Below are 16,333 nucleotides of genomic sequence, written 5' to 3' on the forward strand. Positions count from 1 at the left end.
CGGCAGGCAGGGAGAGCCTTAAGAGGCAGTCACCATCATCCTCCCTTTTAAAGTCAATGCAAACCAAATGAAAGGACCAATGGAGGGGAAAGTGAGCAGGGGCTGGGTGTCAGATTTGAGGAAGAACAAGGAAGCAGAATGAATGAGATTTGGAGGTTCCCTGTATTTACGCAGCTCTGGCCTGGTGAAGAATGACGGCGATGTCCCTGATCAAGACTGAAGTGGCTTGAAGTGCATTTTACTGGAAGAAGCAGGTTTTCTGAGGAAGGGTAAGTTCAGGCTGGGCCGTGGTAAGCTGAATTACTGCAGGACAATGTACTGGAGGGGGTCTCAGGCAATGAATATGCGTCAGGAGCTCCTGAGAAAAGTCTGCAGGGACTCACACGGGTGGTGGGCGGTATTCTTTTGTTTATATGTTGCTTCTTCCCTGAAGATTTAGATGTGCTTTGATTTACGTGTTATTAGCACACAAGTCATAATTTAAATCACGAACGTGAATGAGATTGTCAAGAAAAAGCACAGACTTCAAAATTTTTAAAATAATAATCAAGCTACAAGGCAGAGAAGGAGAAATTCATGAAGACTAAGAAGGCAGAGTCGAAACAAAATCACAGAAGCTGAGGGAGAAGAGTGTCAAGACAGGAGGTGGTACAAGAACAAAAACAGTACGAGATCAAGTGACTATAAGAACCTGAATGCATCCACTGGATTCCATAGGGTGGAACGGTCAAAAGAGGGTTAGGACAGTATGGAGGGACCATGAGTGGTTGTTCATTGGCTGGTTGGTATAAAATGGGAGGCACTGGCACGTGTTTTTACTTATGGTGGAAAGCTGGCGTAGAAGAGACACCAAAGGGATGGAGGAATAAGGGAAATGAGGGACGGATGTGGTCCCTTAGGAGGCCAAGGCGGATGGAACTCAGAGCCCAGGACAAGGGATTCCTCAGGGGTCGGGAATTACATGTCTGCCATTGAAAAGGGAGGGAGGCAGCAAGGGATGTATGAATGTCCATGTGGATAATTTTACGAGCTAGGCTAGGCAAGGCTGATGGGAAAAGTATACATACTAATTATGCTGAAGAAATTGATTTTATCCTTCATTCTATTAAAGCATGTTAATGAGATGCCCATGATTTCCAGAGCTAAAAATGACTGCGCTGACAGTGCTGAGTTTCAGGGAGCTGAGCTGCATCACACAGTCACCAGGGGTGGGGGTAGGTATTCTATTATTCATCTTCTTCTTCTTCTTTTTTTTTTTTTTTTTTTGTATTTTCTATTTGAAACCAGAGCCTGGCTTAAGTTTGACTCATTTTAATTTCGTCCAAGCTGTAGCTTGTGGGTCACACCTATTTCGAGCCATTTCATTTTCCTTAGTGTGTTAGGCTCTTGGATCTTTATTCCTCAAAAATCAGTAGCAGTTGGAGAAGTACTTGTTCCAATCAATAACCATGTGAAAATAGAAACTCAGATATTTAAGATGAGTCTGTGTGGAATTGCTAACTTTAAGATATACTTCTGGGAAACAATCTTTGCTCCTACCAATATCATATTAGATGTGGGCCCATCCAGAAGGATCCTTCAAGTTTCTGTTACAGAAAATCACAATTTGATAAAGCCTGCTTGGTGACATGTGAGATCCATCTCATAAATAAAACACCCGTTCACAAATTGGACATGGAGCAAATTCGATGCTGTGTGAAAAGCTGTTCCGCAAGGGAAAAACTCACACTAGATGAGGAATCAATTACTGACGACATTATCTTTCCCACCCATCCATTTTATAGCACCTAAACTGAAGCCCAGAGTGCCATATGGTGAATGGGATCTATGCCAGGACTCGAATCCAGGTCTTCTCACTCCCCGCCCACTGTTCATTCCTTCTCTCATAACATCTGTTTTTCCTGCTGGCAGGGCCACAGACCTCTTCCGTCTCATTCACGTAGGTGTCCCCAGCATAGAGGTGACAATCAAAAATACCTGTTAGTGATACACACTGCTGTATATAAGATAGATAAATGACAAGAACCTGCTGTACAGCGCAGGGAACTGTATTCAATATCTTGTAACAACCTACAATGAAAAAGAATCTGAAAAAGAATATATAGATACATGTGTAACTGAATCACTTTGCTGTACACCTGAAACTAACACAACATTGTAAATCAACTATACTTCAATTTAAAAAGAAATATCTGTTAGTAAGTTAACCACACTCAGGGTGGACAACTATTGGTCCTTTTTGAGGTTTCATGAAGAGCTGAGCATCAGAGTAAAAGGTCTCAACAGAAAGAAACAAACAAACAAAAAAAACCCCCAAAACACCAATCCATAGACACATGGTTTAGAAACTCTGAAAATGCCAGAAACTCCAGGCATGATTTCCAAGATGGAAGCTTTAGGAACAGCAGCTCAAGCTAAAGATCCACACCAGGGTTTCATTTGTCATTGGGTTGGCAGGCACCACACCCCTAGTTATCTTTATCGCTCGAGAATAGAAGTTTCCACTGTTGCCTCTAAGTCAACTCTAACCAGCTTGAATCCACCTTAAAATATTTAACAGGCTCTCTCCTCTCCCACAAACACTGTAACTGCTAAGCCTCCTTTTGTCTTCCCATAATCAAACCTGCCTAAAAAAATTATGTTGAAATCACATGTCCTTTTGCATATTAGCAATGCCTTCCATCCCACAGGGGACAGCCTCTGCCAGAGTATGCAGGTACTTCGAGGAGTTAGGGTTTGAAAGCAGCATTAGCCACAGCTGAAGTTTTTCAAACAAGACCCTGTGAGGTTCTTCGTTTTGCTGTAAACCATGTGCTGGTTTGATAACTTTCTGCTCTGGTTGAGACCAATTGCTTCTCAAATGAATCTGCTAGAAGTGTCTTGAGTGAGAATTGTATACCCTCTTAGCATTCTTCAAGTTGAGTTCAGTATGAGTTAATTGGTTAATAGTGAAAATAAATACTTACATCTTTTGCCCCTAAATCGGGAGTTGCTGCTGCTGCTTCTGCTCCATCCCATGATGACAGCCTGCTGTTACTCACAACTGGCAGACACTGTAAACTGTACTGCCACGTCAGCTGCTCAGAACCTTTCTGCTCCAGCAACAGTTTCCCAACGGAATGATTTTGTGTGCAGATCCTGAAGCTGGAAACATGATCCGACCACCATAATGAGAAGGTCAGAGTAAAAGAGGCCACTACCTCTTTTATTACAGAATTACAGAAAGAAAGCACATACTCCTTTGTGTGTCTAAATGAAAATTCCAAAAGGAAGCTAAATATGTTGACCTTCTAAATAATCAGGACAGCAAATTAATAATTGACCAAAAAAATCAGGATTAGAAAGTGAAAAAGCAAAATTTAGAGACTCAGTGTTACAGATTTTAGTTCATTTAAAAATTATGAGCTTGAGCTGAAAAAAAATTATGAACTTGTAACGGCAAAACACTGAAAAAGTGGAATGCTCATGAATAGGAAGATTTTTAACAGATTATAAAACATTCATGTCATGGCATATTCAGGTATCTAATGACAAATAGTAAATTAGAGCTTGAAGGGGGTTCTATGGCACATTTATGAGCCAAAAAAAGGTATAATATTATTCTGTTTGGGGTTTCTATGACATATTATTGAATGAAAAAGTATATTATCCCATATGCTATTATATATGCATATATATATATATATATGATTGTGGTTATATATGACTATTTATGTATCTATATAGGTAAAAGTATACAAAAGATATATACCTGGTAATTAATAAAACTTCCTTTGTTCGAGGGGGAGGATGTGCAAGGGCAGTGGATGGGGATGTAAGTAACGTTTTGTTTTGGTGGGGGGAGATAATTAGGTTTATTTTATTTTTTGGTAGAGGTACTGGGGATTGAACCCAGGCCCTTGTGCATGCTAGGCACACACTCTACCACTGAGCTGTACTCTCCCCTGTAAGTAACACTTTTAAAGGCTTCACAATAATCAGCATATATTACATACCATTAGTATAAAATTACCTGTATACGAATGGCATGTGTGTTTAAAGAGAGGTATGTATGAGTTTACAAAGGTGTTTATTGGATGTCTTAGTGGTGGGCTTTCAGATGATTTTTATTTTAGTTTCTATTATTTTATGTGTGTTTCAATCTTTTTTTAAGAAAAAAAATTATGTATATCATCAAAAGAAATAATAAAGCTGTTTCTATTATGTAAAAATTACTGACAAGTGGTAACTTGCCTGACTCTTATGCTTTTGAGGCCCTCTGCTGAATCTTAAATAGATTCGGGTTTTTTCCTCTGTGTTCCAAATACACTCAAGAATTCTAAAGATGTTCCTGTGCTTATCTGAAACAGACAGGCCATGCCAAAGAGAACTGTAAAACGCTCTTCTAGCCCAGGCCTCACACAGCCCTCCTCTCCTTTGAAATTGACGTGTCAGATGTGGGTCACATCTTCACGCCCTGCCGCGATTTGTGTGGTGCAGAGGGCGGGTCCCGCGGCACATGCGCACACTGAGATGTCGCTGACGGGGCTGTGATCCATACTGCCTCAGATCACGTCTCTAGGGGGACTCAGAAATCATTTGGGAAAATACCCATTGAGGGAAAGGGCGTTAGAATCGACCAACCAATCCCTGCTTTCAGCAACAGAGCCAGAAACTGGAAATGTATTGATTTGATCGTGTTGATCAACGGCCACCACGTTTTACATAATTAAAACACGGGAAAGTTCACCATGTGCCACATTTTCTGAATTAAAATGAAGTAAGGTATATGAATGTACTTGCATGTTACATTATCCTATTTACATGGACAATCACACAGAGATTTTTTTCAATTGGTAATCATAGAAAATTCAAGATGTCCTATCACCAGAAGGGCAGTGTATCAAGTAGACGTGTGTACAAATCAAAAGGCTTCTATTGTAGGTATTTATTCATTACTCTGGAATGGGTGAAGCTCTCAACTTTAAACTTAAATGAGAAAAAGACTTGATTTAGGTAAAATTTCTAAATTATAGAATGGTTTTAAAAATAACTTTTAAAAATAAGTGTTGTTCTTTTACTTTCAACTACAAAAATAATCCAAAGTAGAGGCCTAAAAGAATCTTGAATTCAACCCAACATTTTAGATACAAATGGAGTTTCAGAGAGGTTAAATAATTTGCCCAAGTTCACACAGTAAAACTTAGGGCTCTGGCTCTCAGAGATCATCTCACAACATTGTGCTGGAAATATTAAAAATAGATCCTGCCTAACCTGACTTATCATAACTAGAGAAGACATAATTATCATATTCTTGCTTTATATGCAAAAAGCACCTCTTTGGATTTATCCAAAAAATATTTAAATATGACCTGCATTTGCCACCTTGTCTTATGATTAGTTTACTCCCTGTTATCTTGTTAATAATCACTCAACTAGATGAAATGAAGGATACAAATAGAAATCCTTAAAAAGCAGAATGTAACTAAATGCCGAATGTGTGATGTCAACAGAAAAGCTACGAGAGTTCAGGAGAGGGAGACAAACCTAAGGTAATTTCAAAGAGTAGTGAAAAAATAAATCAATACAAAAAGGGATAGGAAATACAGTGAAAAAGAATATGAAAATGAATATACGTATGTTTATGTATGACTGAAACATTAGGCTGTACACCAGAAACTGACACAACATTGTAAACTGACTATACGTCAATTTAAAAAATGGGAAAGAATATTCAAAATATGAGGGTTCTTATTCGAGAACACTTCTACTAGTCAGGCTATTATTGACAATACTGGGCCTTGGTTTACATGGGACTCGTGACCCTGATCTGAAGACCATCTACTGTCCTCATCTTCCACACGCTTCCCATACTTAAAAAGACACACATTTGGAAAATGTGCAAAAATATGTATTTTCATAAACCTGCATCTTCCTTGGCTCCAGACATCTTGGGTAAATTGGGGAAATTACAGACCTGTCCATATGTTACTAAACAACTGAATAAAAAGTAGAAAATGCAGTGACTGCAATGCTCCCAAATACATACCTTTTGGATCTTGGAGGCATGTACTTGGCAGTATCATCAGCAGATTCGAGGAATTAGCTCAGTCTTTGCTGAACCAAAACCCATAGCAGAAAATAACATACACAAATGCTTCTCCTTGAAAGAATTTTAAGCTCCATCTATTAAACTAAATTACTCACAACAATGGGCCAAAAATCTCATGTTTACCTACCACAAGACTGAGTCAAGTGATGGGAAAACACCTTGAACTCCCCAGGAGAGATTATGGAAACAGGTTTTGAGCAGAGGCAGTATACCACAGCGGTGATGTGCTTGGGCTCTGAAGCCACGTCGCCGGGCTGAGGTCCTGGCTCTGCCACTTCTGAGGTCCAGTGATGTCGGGTAAGTCCCTGAATCTCTCGGGGCCTCAGTTTCCTTGTCTGTAAAACAGGGTTACTGGTAACTACCTCATGGATTGTTGTGAATAGAAATTGAATCATTATAGAAAAATCACTTAGAAAAGTTTATGGTTTATACCTCCAGTCTGATGATGATGATGATGATAACAGTCATCGCTATTGTTATTATTACTACTATTATTTAACATTTGTTGAATGCTTATAGTGTTGCAGGCTTTAGGCTAAAAGTTTTTCACATATAATTCTATGTCACCCACACAGCAGCCTTTTGGAGTAACTCCTATTATCCCTCTTCTCTTATTTATTTATTTTTTGTTCTTTTTAAACCTTATTTTTCTTTTTATTATTGATTTGTAGGAGTTCTGGTGCCGGATACTAGTCCTTTGTCAGACACATTTACTGGGAATAGTCTCTCCCCATCTGTGGCTTGCCTTTTCATTTCTTAACTGCCTTTGTGTGTGTGTGTGTGTGTGTGTGTGTGTGTGTGTGTGTGTGTGTAAATAAATAATTGAAGTACAGTCAGTGTACCATGTTGTGTCAAGTTCTGGTGTACAACACAATATTTCAGTCATACGTGTACATATATATATATATATATATATATTCATTTTCATATTCTTTTTCACCATAAGTTACTATAAGGTGTTGAATATAGTTCCCTGTGCTGTACAGTATAAACTTGTTGTTTATCTTAACTGCCTTTTGTTAAGTAGAAAATTTTAATGTTGATAAAGTCCAATCTATCAATTTTTTTTCTTTTAAAAGTAGTGCTTTTAGGATCTCATGAAAGAAACCCTTTCCTGCCCCCAAGGTTATAAAGATATTCTCCAATTTTTTTTCTTCTAGAAGCTTTATAGTTTCAGCTTTCACATTTAGGTCCATGATCCATCTCGAATTATTTTGGGGGGTGAAACTCTGGGGCAGCCAGGTGGAAGAGATGCAGAGGTCGAGGTATGCGGGAAGTTGCGTGGAGCATCTGCGCCCTCTCCCAGCATGCCCCTCTCCCTATATCTCACGTGTTCACCAACCCAGAAGACCCTTCCCTTTCTTTACAAATGAACGTCAGAGACAGTGAGTAATTTGCTCAAAGTCCCACGGCTTGCAAGGATAGACCCAAACTTTGAAGACAGGGCTAGTATGAAATCAAGAGCATGAATCTTTCATCACTGTTTATACTGCCTCCCAAGTCAGCAGTTCACAAACAATATAAATCCATTCCTTTGTTCATTCATTCATTCATTCATCCATTCACTGAGAACTTGCTGTGTGCCAGGCACTCTACGCGGCGTTGGGGATCTAGACTTGAACTAGGCAGACCAGAAGGGAAGTGCCTTCCTGCAGCCTACATGCTGGGAAGGGACACAGACAAGCAAACAAAAATAAAGCCATTGTGTAATAATCAGACGGTGGAAAGTTCCCTAAAGAAAATCAGAAAGAGAGGATAGAGAGCATCAGGGCTGAGTGGGCTAGTTTAGGTAGAAGAGTCAGGGCACACTTCCCTGAGAAGGACAGAGGAATCCAAAGAGGGGCGCTCTAGGCAAGATCTGGGGAACAAGTGGAAACAGAGTGAGGCAGGAACAAGAGTGGCCTACTGGAGGCATGAGAAGGCCAGAGATACTGGAGGGAGCTGGTCTGGAGAGAGAGGGTGTAAAAGAGCCTCTCAAAGAATAGGAAAGTGAATTAACTAGGGAAATGAGGCAGCACTGAGAATCCACTTGAGCTCTGTGTTCATAAAATTAAGACTGCTGAGCCTTCTTTTTTTTTTTTTTTTTTTTGGTGTGTATTTTTATCCAGCCACATTCTGAGACTTGGCGCTTGGATGCACACATGAATAGATGAGTAGAGTGCAGTGAGGTCCAGGCACCTGCCATCTGAGGGGGAGAAGGTGAGGGAGTTGAGCCTGGGCCATGGACTCAGGTTGGGTGGGTGGATGTCAAGGCCTGGGGCCACGATGGACAGTGGAAAGGTGTAAGGATGATGGACTGATGGACTTGGTGAAGTCAAAGGATAGTTGGAGTTGGGGTTCCAGAGAGAGTGAGCTGGTGGTCAGAGTGAGATGCCAGAAGTCAACATTTATGAGTTGGGGCAAGAACTGGAAATGACAAAGACCAGAGTGTTACTATAAAAGCGAGTAGCTGAGCTGGGAGAAAGATTGTTGAAAGTAAGGAGGAGATAAACAACAAGGTCCTACTGTATAGCACAGGGATGTATATTCAATATCTTATAATAATGTATCATGAAAAAGAATATGCACATATATATAACTGAATCACTGTGAGCTACACCAGAAACTAACACAACATTGTAAATCAACTGTACTTCAATTTTAAAAAAAGTAAGGAGGTTAAGGATCCAAGAGGCCAGAATATTACTTGGATCACCTACACTGGTCATCTCAAACCTGGTCACATGCTCGAAGAACCCAGGGAGCTCCTAAGAAATACATAGGCCTCCAACCCCCAAAGATTCCAGCTCAGCTGGTTAGGAGGCAAGGGAGTTGTGTTTGGGTTTTGGGGTTTTAAGTTTCCCAAATAATTTTAGAGTGCAGCCAGGGTTGAGATTGACTGATCTAAGTGGGCCAGCCACCAAGAGTGAGCACAGTAGGGGTGTGAAGAGGGTAGAGGTGAGTCAGAAGGGCTCAGAGCTTCACTGGATGAGGAGTGACCGCAGGCTAGTGGATGACCATGGCGTGGGAGGTTGATGGAGATTCGATGGCCTGTCCTTCAAAGCGGGGGGCGGGGAGGGAGGCAGTGGTCAGGGAGGAACCGTGGTCTGGAAGTGGCCATGAGAAGCAAAGCAGACATCTACCCCACCATCAGGGCCCTGGGACACTTGAGGGGTGTCCCCACGTTCCCAGGAATGAGTCAGGTATCAGAGCCAAAAGGTGAGGGGGACATTCAGAGAGGAGGCTAAGGACACTGGGGAGGGCTTGGGGGTGAGGAGAGTGGGAGATACAGTCAAATAAGGAGACGTACGAAGGTGTGTGGGGAAGGGGGCCTGGGAGTCTTGGGGTGAGGTAACCACAAGGGAAGGCGTGATGGATGGGGCCTTTCTGGGGAAGATGAGTAATCCATTCAAATTAGAGCTTCTCTTTTGTATTTTATTTAGACTCTTAGGCAATGTGTTAGTTTCCTAGGGCTGCCATTTCAAAGGACCACAAACTGGGCTTAAAACAACAGGAACTTCTTTTCTCTTAGTTCTGGAGGCTGGAAGTCTGAAATCAAGGTGTCAGCAGGGCCCTGCTCCCTCCAAAGGCCCTCAGGGAGGATCCTTCCTGTCTCTTCCTAGCTTCCGGTGGCTCCCCGCAATCCCCCACATCCCTTGGCTTGTGGCTCTACCACTCCAGCTTCCGACTCCACTTTCCCACGGCTGTCTTCCCTCTGTGTGCCTAAGTCCCTCTCTGCTTGGAAGGATACCTGTCACTGGAATTAGGGCCCACCCTAATCCAGTATGGCCTGATCTTAACTTGAGGACATCTCCAAAGACACTGTTTCCAAATAAGGTCACATTCACAGGTACTGAGGGCTAGGATTTCAACATATCTTCCAGGAGTAGGAGAGGGACACAGTTCAACCCACAACGGGCAATTCATGGAAGTGGTGGGACAGCTGGGAATAGCGGTCTTATCCGAAGAACACAGGCCTTTGGGCCTCTATTAAACCTGTTACTCGCCTATCACTGCAGGAGAAGGCCAGCTTTAGGCTTCTTTACAGACCTCAGTGTCCAAGCAGGGGGAGGCCAGTCTCACCAGGCACACACGCAGCTCCGTGGACTGTCCTCAGCCCTGCCTGAGCGAGAAAACAGAGCTGATTCAGGGAAAACCCATCCTCACCACAGATGAACAATTCAAACAGACTTTGTGTTCAGGGGAAGTCAGCAGTATCTTTGAATACACATGGAGCATATTTTTGATGAGAAGCTACAAATTGCCAAGATAATGAAAGCCTCAAAGATTTCCTGCTATCTCACCATTAGCAGCAAGCAGTGAAGGAGCGATAAAGACAAAGAAAATAACCCGTGTTGTGCTAAGAACCCAAATTTAGTTGAAAAAGTCGTGCACCCCATCAATCAGTTATCAAGGATTAAGTGCCGATTATTGTAACATTGACACAAGAAAAATAAAATGCACCATAAAGAATATTCACCCACCAGTCAGGGATGCGAAGAAACTAGAGCCACATGTTAAAGACAACGTACAGTTAACTCTTAAGATTGTGCCGTGTAGACAGACTCACTAATACAGAAATCCAAAAATAGGAGAGATTAATCACTCCGTGACTACTCAAATTGGGCTTTCTGGAGTCTGACAAGTATTCCTTTGGAGCCTGTTCTGTGTATCTCAGTCGCTGGGCTGTACCCTAAGCCCTCAACCCTCACTCCGTGAGATTATCAGTATCTCTTGTTTTACAGGCCAAGAAACTGGCATAAGGTGACTTGCCCAAGGTCAGACAGCTTGTCAGCTTCCAAGCCAGGAGTTGAACCCAAGTCTTTTATCCTCAAGTCCATTGCTTTCTCTACAATGCACTGAAGAGTGAAGAGGGTTTGGATAGGTAAGGAAGAACAAGGAGAGTGCTTTATGTGTGGGAAACGGAATTAATATTTTATCATTACATTTAGCTAATTGGCTCTTGAGAGCCGGCCTGTATCCCCAGATGAGAAGCTGCTGTCAATCCTCCAGGTCTTAAAATATCTGGGTTAGTGAGAAGAGGATCACAAGGCCTCCTTGTGCTTATTTTTAACTTAAAAAATATAACCTTTAAAGAAAAGGAGAAGATAAAAATGAAAAAAAAAATATATATATATATCTCAGAAATGTTACAAGCTGAAGTCAAAAGGGAACTACTAAATAGGAACAGCTCGGTTATTGACCCTGACTTGGAAGCTGCAGGGAGGGGTCCCTGGTGGGTCACAGCGGCTCCTGGCCCCATCAGAGCTGAGAAGGGTGGCCCTGCATCGGAAACTGGGCCTGGACTGAAACTGACGGCAGGAGACATGCAGGTGTGGGTGCCACCTCCCCAGGCCTGCCTTCAAAAGACATTGCCCTTGATTCTTTCTTCAGAGAAGAAAGGGAGAAAGAAAGTCAGCGGACCTTTTCCAGCTTCTACCACTGGCTTTGGCAATTTCAGAACAAAAGAAAAAGAAGGGGCATCTTTTAAGCCATGGCCCTACGGTATCTGAAAGAGGCACCAACCGACGTGTGAATGCTGCTCTTACGGGAAGGATATTCTGAGCACTGCTTCGTGTTTTTTTGAGACAAATCAGCAATAATATAAACCCCCTGCACAGCTGTCCCATCGACTCGAAGATATGAGGAGCAGGGAAGCTCTAAGTGCCAGAAACCATGTCTCCTGGGACCTCAGAGTGAGAGGTTTCTGTAAAGCATCCCTCCGTGTCATGTGTCAAAAGCAGCAGGATGTAAGGACAGGCAGTTTCCCTCAGGTCTGGGACAAGCTGGGCACTTTCCAGCCCTGGGTCCCAGGCAGGGGAAGAAGTATCAGAGCTAGGTCCTGAGTCTAAGGAATTGACATCCTGCCTGGGGCTTTAACCCACGCTCCTGCTCATAGCAAATGTTCCCCAAATGTTGGACATCACTGAAGGATACGGCCACCACATGCAGTGCAACAAGACAACTGTGCAAACCCCTGGCTACCCGGGGGCTGAATCATGTGCTGGGGGAGTTCCTTGGAGACCAAGAGCAATACAAGCTGGTTTCACGGGGACTTCAGCCGAGCTCACAATGGATCCAACATGCACAGAAAGGGTTCTTGGAGTGAAGAGATTTGTTTCTTTAGGCACTGAGCGTGCACCAAAAGCACAATGGTAAGCAAAACACATCCCGTGCCTGCTTTCACAGAGCTGCAGTCCAACAGTCAGTTTCCTTAGAGTAGAGGGTACTGGTGAGTCATGACAAAAGTTGACATTCATTTAGGGCCTATGATGTGCCTGGCACAATGCTAAGTGCTGCACAACTAGAATCTCAACAGCCCCTCACTGCAACTCAGGGAAAAAGGGGGTTTCTATCGTCAGCATTTTATGGATTGGAGACTGAGCCCACCCAGCTAATTAGCGGTGAAGGCAGAATTCAAATCCAGGGCTGCATGGCTCGTGGGCCGAGCTCTTTGCACTACACCCCCCGGGGAAAGGAGGTCAGGGGAGGCTGCATGGTGGAGTGCTTGGTGGCCCGGTGGAGCAGTCCATATTTGCAAGGGAGGAATTATTTGCTATCAGTTTTGTCTTCCTGCTGTTGCCTTACCTACTCTGCCAAACTCAGATTCCCAAGGGACACACGCAAAATTCAGAGGACCCGCCAGGCGAGATAGACGCTGCCCCTCCAGACCTCCATCAGCTTTCCTGCCATAGCGAACTGCACTGGCCATCTTGAAAGGAAATTTCAGAGCCCTGCTTTTTTTTTTTCTCTCCCTTAAATCCTAAGCTTAATGAGAAGTCATAAGTTTTTTCTCATCTGGCTCTTGTATTGCCTTTTTAAGTTTTCCCAAGATCCACAAGAACCCTCGAAGTTGCCCAGAGACTAGAACTAGTTTTTTAGGTGGCATCTTACCACCCAAAACATCTGAAGGAGGAGAGAGATGCTTGCAACTTTCTCCTTAGCTTTGCTTCTCCATCTGCTCAGGGAGGAACAGGGATGAGAGAAGAGGTCTCTGTGCTCTCTCCACCTCCCGAGAGGATGAGGGGCAGTTCCCTGCCCTCAGTCCTCGCCTTCACTTCTGAGCTGGGAAATCCTGCTCCCCATTGAGGCCAGCCAGGATCAGGAAGGGCAAGATGGAGGTCAGCCCACCTAGAGGAAACAGAACTGGAAATGCTACAATAAAAGTGGAAATTTTTTTTTTTTGGTGGGGGGTGGGGAATAAATCAGTTGTTTTTTTTAACAGAGGTACAGGGAATTGAACCCAGGACCTCATGCATACATGCTAAGCATGCGCTCTACCACTTGAGATATACCCTCCCCCCTAAAATGGAAATTCTTATGCTCAGATGGATAATATCTATCAACCACAAAGCACTTCCAGAAACATCCTTTCATTTGAATCTCTCACAATAGTTAGGCAGGTTTTAATGTTGTATTACTTTTTTTTTTCCACAGTTGAGGAAATGGAGGTACATAAAAAGGAAGTGAGTCCCTAAGGTCAGAGAAGTAGAACTTGCTGCCAGACCCTCTGAGCTCAAATTCTGTACTGTCTCCTCTGGTATATCCACCCAGAAGCCCAGTGCAGGCAAGGATGCCGGCAGAGACAAGAAGGCTTCCCGGTCAGTCTCTATGGTGTCATCCTCCAAGATGAGGTAGATTCACCCCCAATGGTTTTCACTGCATTTTGTAATCTCCCGTGGCTCTCTTCTCCCACAATATGTCTTTCTCTTACAATATCTGGTTCTGGTCCTAGCCAGCATTCAGAGTAGTGAGTTCTATGTGCTCACCATTCCTGTGGAAAGACGTGCTATTTTTACTTTGCCCTAAAACTATTTCTTTTAAAGAATAAAGTTGTCCCTAGTTCTTGTGCTGTGGGATTTAATAAGTTCATATTTTTATCTTGTGATGTTCATTATTTTATAAATTTCGATCACATTCTTTCCACAGTGAGGAGCCCTAATTCTTTTATCGTCCCTCACAAAGGACTCTCCTGACCTTCTCGATCAATTTACGTGTCCTTCTCTAGACCTTGTCTGGCTCTGGGTGTCTCTGCGGTGTATCAGATCATCGGGCCCCCATCCCTCTGTCCATTATTCTGTATGAAAGAGCACAATGACTTCGGCTAAAATCAAAAGTAGAAATATTTGAGAGACATTTTTAAAAAGCAAGCATTTCTTTTGCTCCATGACAGCCCGGCATATGCTGAAAAAAATAGACCTTTTGCTTCAACTCTGAGACGAACCTGAACATACTGCTACCAGGCAACCTTGTAATCTGTTATGAAAATGGCAATTTGCAAAGCAATTTCACATACATTATCTCCCTTGACCCCCACATGAACCACGCCTGGTAGAAAAAAAACTTACGATTATCCTCATTTTTCACATGAGAAAAGTAGAAAGATGAGTCTCGTCCCAGGTCAAACAGCTGGAATGAGAGCCCCAGTCACTGGCCGCCCACTGGGAGAAGGGGGCTTAATCACTGCGCAATACAGCCTTCCTTATGAAGACTTGCGGTTTAAGTTAAAGCCCCAAACTACCTCTTTCTAAGTCTATTTCTGCGGCCACAGCAGAGTCATGAAATGGTCGATACCTCTACTGAAAGGAACGCTGTTTAAGGTTAGTCTAGACCCTCTTCCCTTCTCCCTCTACATGTCATCCAGGGGGGAGTCTCAGCCACACCACAAGCATCATCAGCCCCTCCGTGCAAATGACTCCGCAATCTACATCTGTAGGACACATCTCCCCTCTGAGCACCAGAGAGGCACAAAACTGCGGACTTGACATCTCCTGGACATCTCAGTGTGTGAGTCTGCATCTGCTGCCCCAGTCATACTTCCCTTCACTGCCAAAACCCAGTTGTCTTTTGATGTTCCTCCCCTCAAAGACCATCCAGGGGCCCAGGAGTCCTCTTGACATTTCCCCCTCCCCTTAACCCCGCCCCCATGTCCGGTCTAACACCGAGTCCTTGGGCTTTTACCTCCCACAGAGCTCTCCATTCTGTCCATTTCGTTCCTTGCCCAACATCTCTGCCTTAGTCCACGATTCCATCCTCGCTCATTTGGAACTTCATGGACTTCTATTCCTCTCCAGCCCTTCCTCCCCACTATAGCTGGAGGGATTCGTCCACCAAAATGCCATTCTGGTCACGCCACACCCCCCCTACTCCTGCTTACAGCACTGCAGTGGCATCCCAGGGCTTGTCAGGTAAAGGCTACACACTGGGAACTGGCCCACCAGCCCTGCCTGCCCTCGTCCCACAACTCTCGCCTTCACTTCTCAACCTCCAGCCCCACTTCGTTCAGCCCCTTTTACTTGCCACTCTTTCGTTTGCCACAGGTCCTAGAACATTCTTCCTTGTCTTCCCTGCCTATTTAAATTCCTAAAATTCAATTCTTGGACGCATCAAGCTTCGGACAGAGGCGCAAGGGTCTTTCCTTAGGGAAAACTTCCTTGCCCTCCCTGAGTTAGTTCATCTGTTTCCCCCACCAGATTTGTGGGCTTCTGGCTCACCACTGTACTCCCCGTGCCGTGCGGGGCCTGGCACACAGAGGCACATCAATAAACGTTTTTAAATAAAGGAATAAGCTCACTAGTAAGGAAACAGCTGTATGTGATAAACATCCTCATTATGGAACACTAAGCAGTTGGTAAAAAGAATAAGTCTACATGTTCTAATATGGAATGAGGTCCATGATGTATAACTGATTAAAAATAGTACCTTACAGAACAGTATGCAAACTGTGATCAGTTATTTTTTAAACCTGTTAAAAAAAATACAGCTATCTCTGTGTGAATGCATAGGCATGTATGTGTTTTAAATGGTCTGCAATATACCTGAAACTAATATAATATTGTAAGTCAACTAAACTTCAATTAAAAAATTAAAATAAAAAATTTTTAAATTGCAAGACTAACACCAACCTACTTATAGTGGTTTACCTGGAGAAAAAGAATGAGACAAAGCAGAGAAAAACAGTACAGCAATTTCTACATCAACTTTCTGCTGGTTTAACTTTTTTCAATGACCCCATGGTATGGTCAAAATTATTTTAACAATACCATTTTAAAAATAATGATGCAATTCACTGAAGATCAGGAAACTGGCCATTTCTATGTTCGGCAAAAAGAAAAATAATAATAACCACTCTGTGTATGATTCCTCAACAATGATAAAGTTGCAGAAACCAGCATATTTCAGCTCAGATCTTAGGTCTATCAATTAGCTGTGATGAAGAGGGAACAAAGAAGAGAACCACTGGAGAGGCCGGCATGTGTTGGC

The sequence above is a fragment of the Camelus bactrianus genome, chromosome 21, assembly GCF_048773025.1.
Source record: "Camelus bactrianus isolate YW-2024 breed Bactrian camel chromosome 21, ASM4877302v1, whole genome shotgun sequence".
Taxonomy (NCBI): domain Eukaryota; kingdom Metazoa; phylum Chordata; class Mammalia; order Artiodactyla; family Camelidae; genus Camelus; species Camelus bactrianus.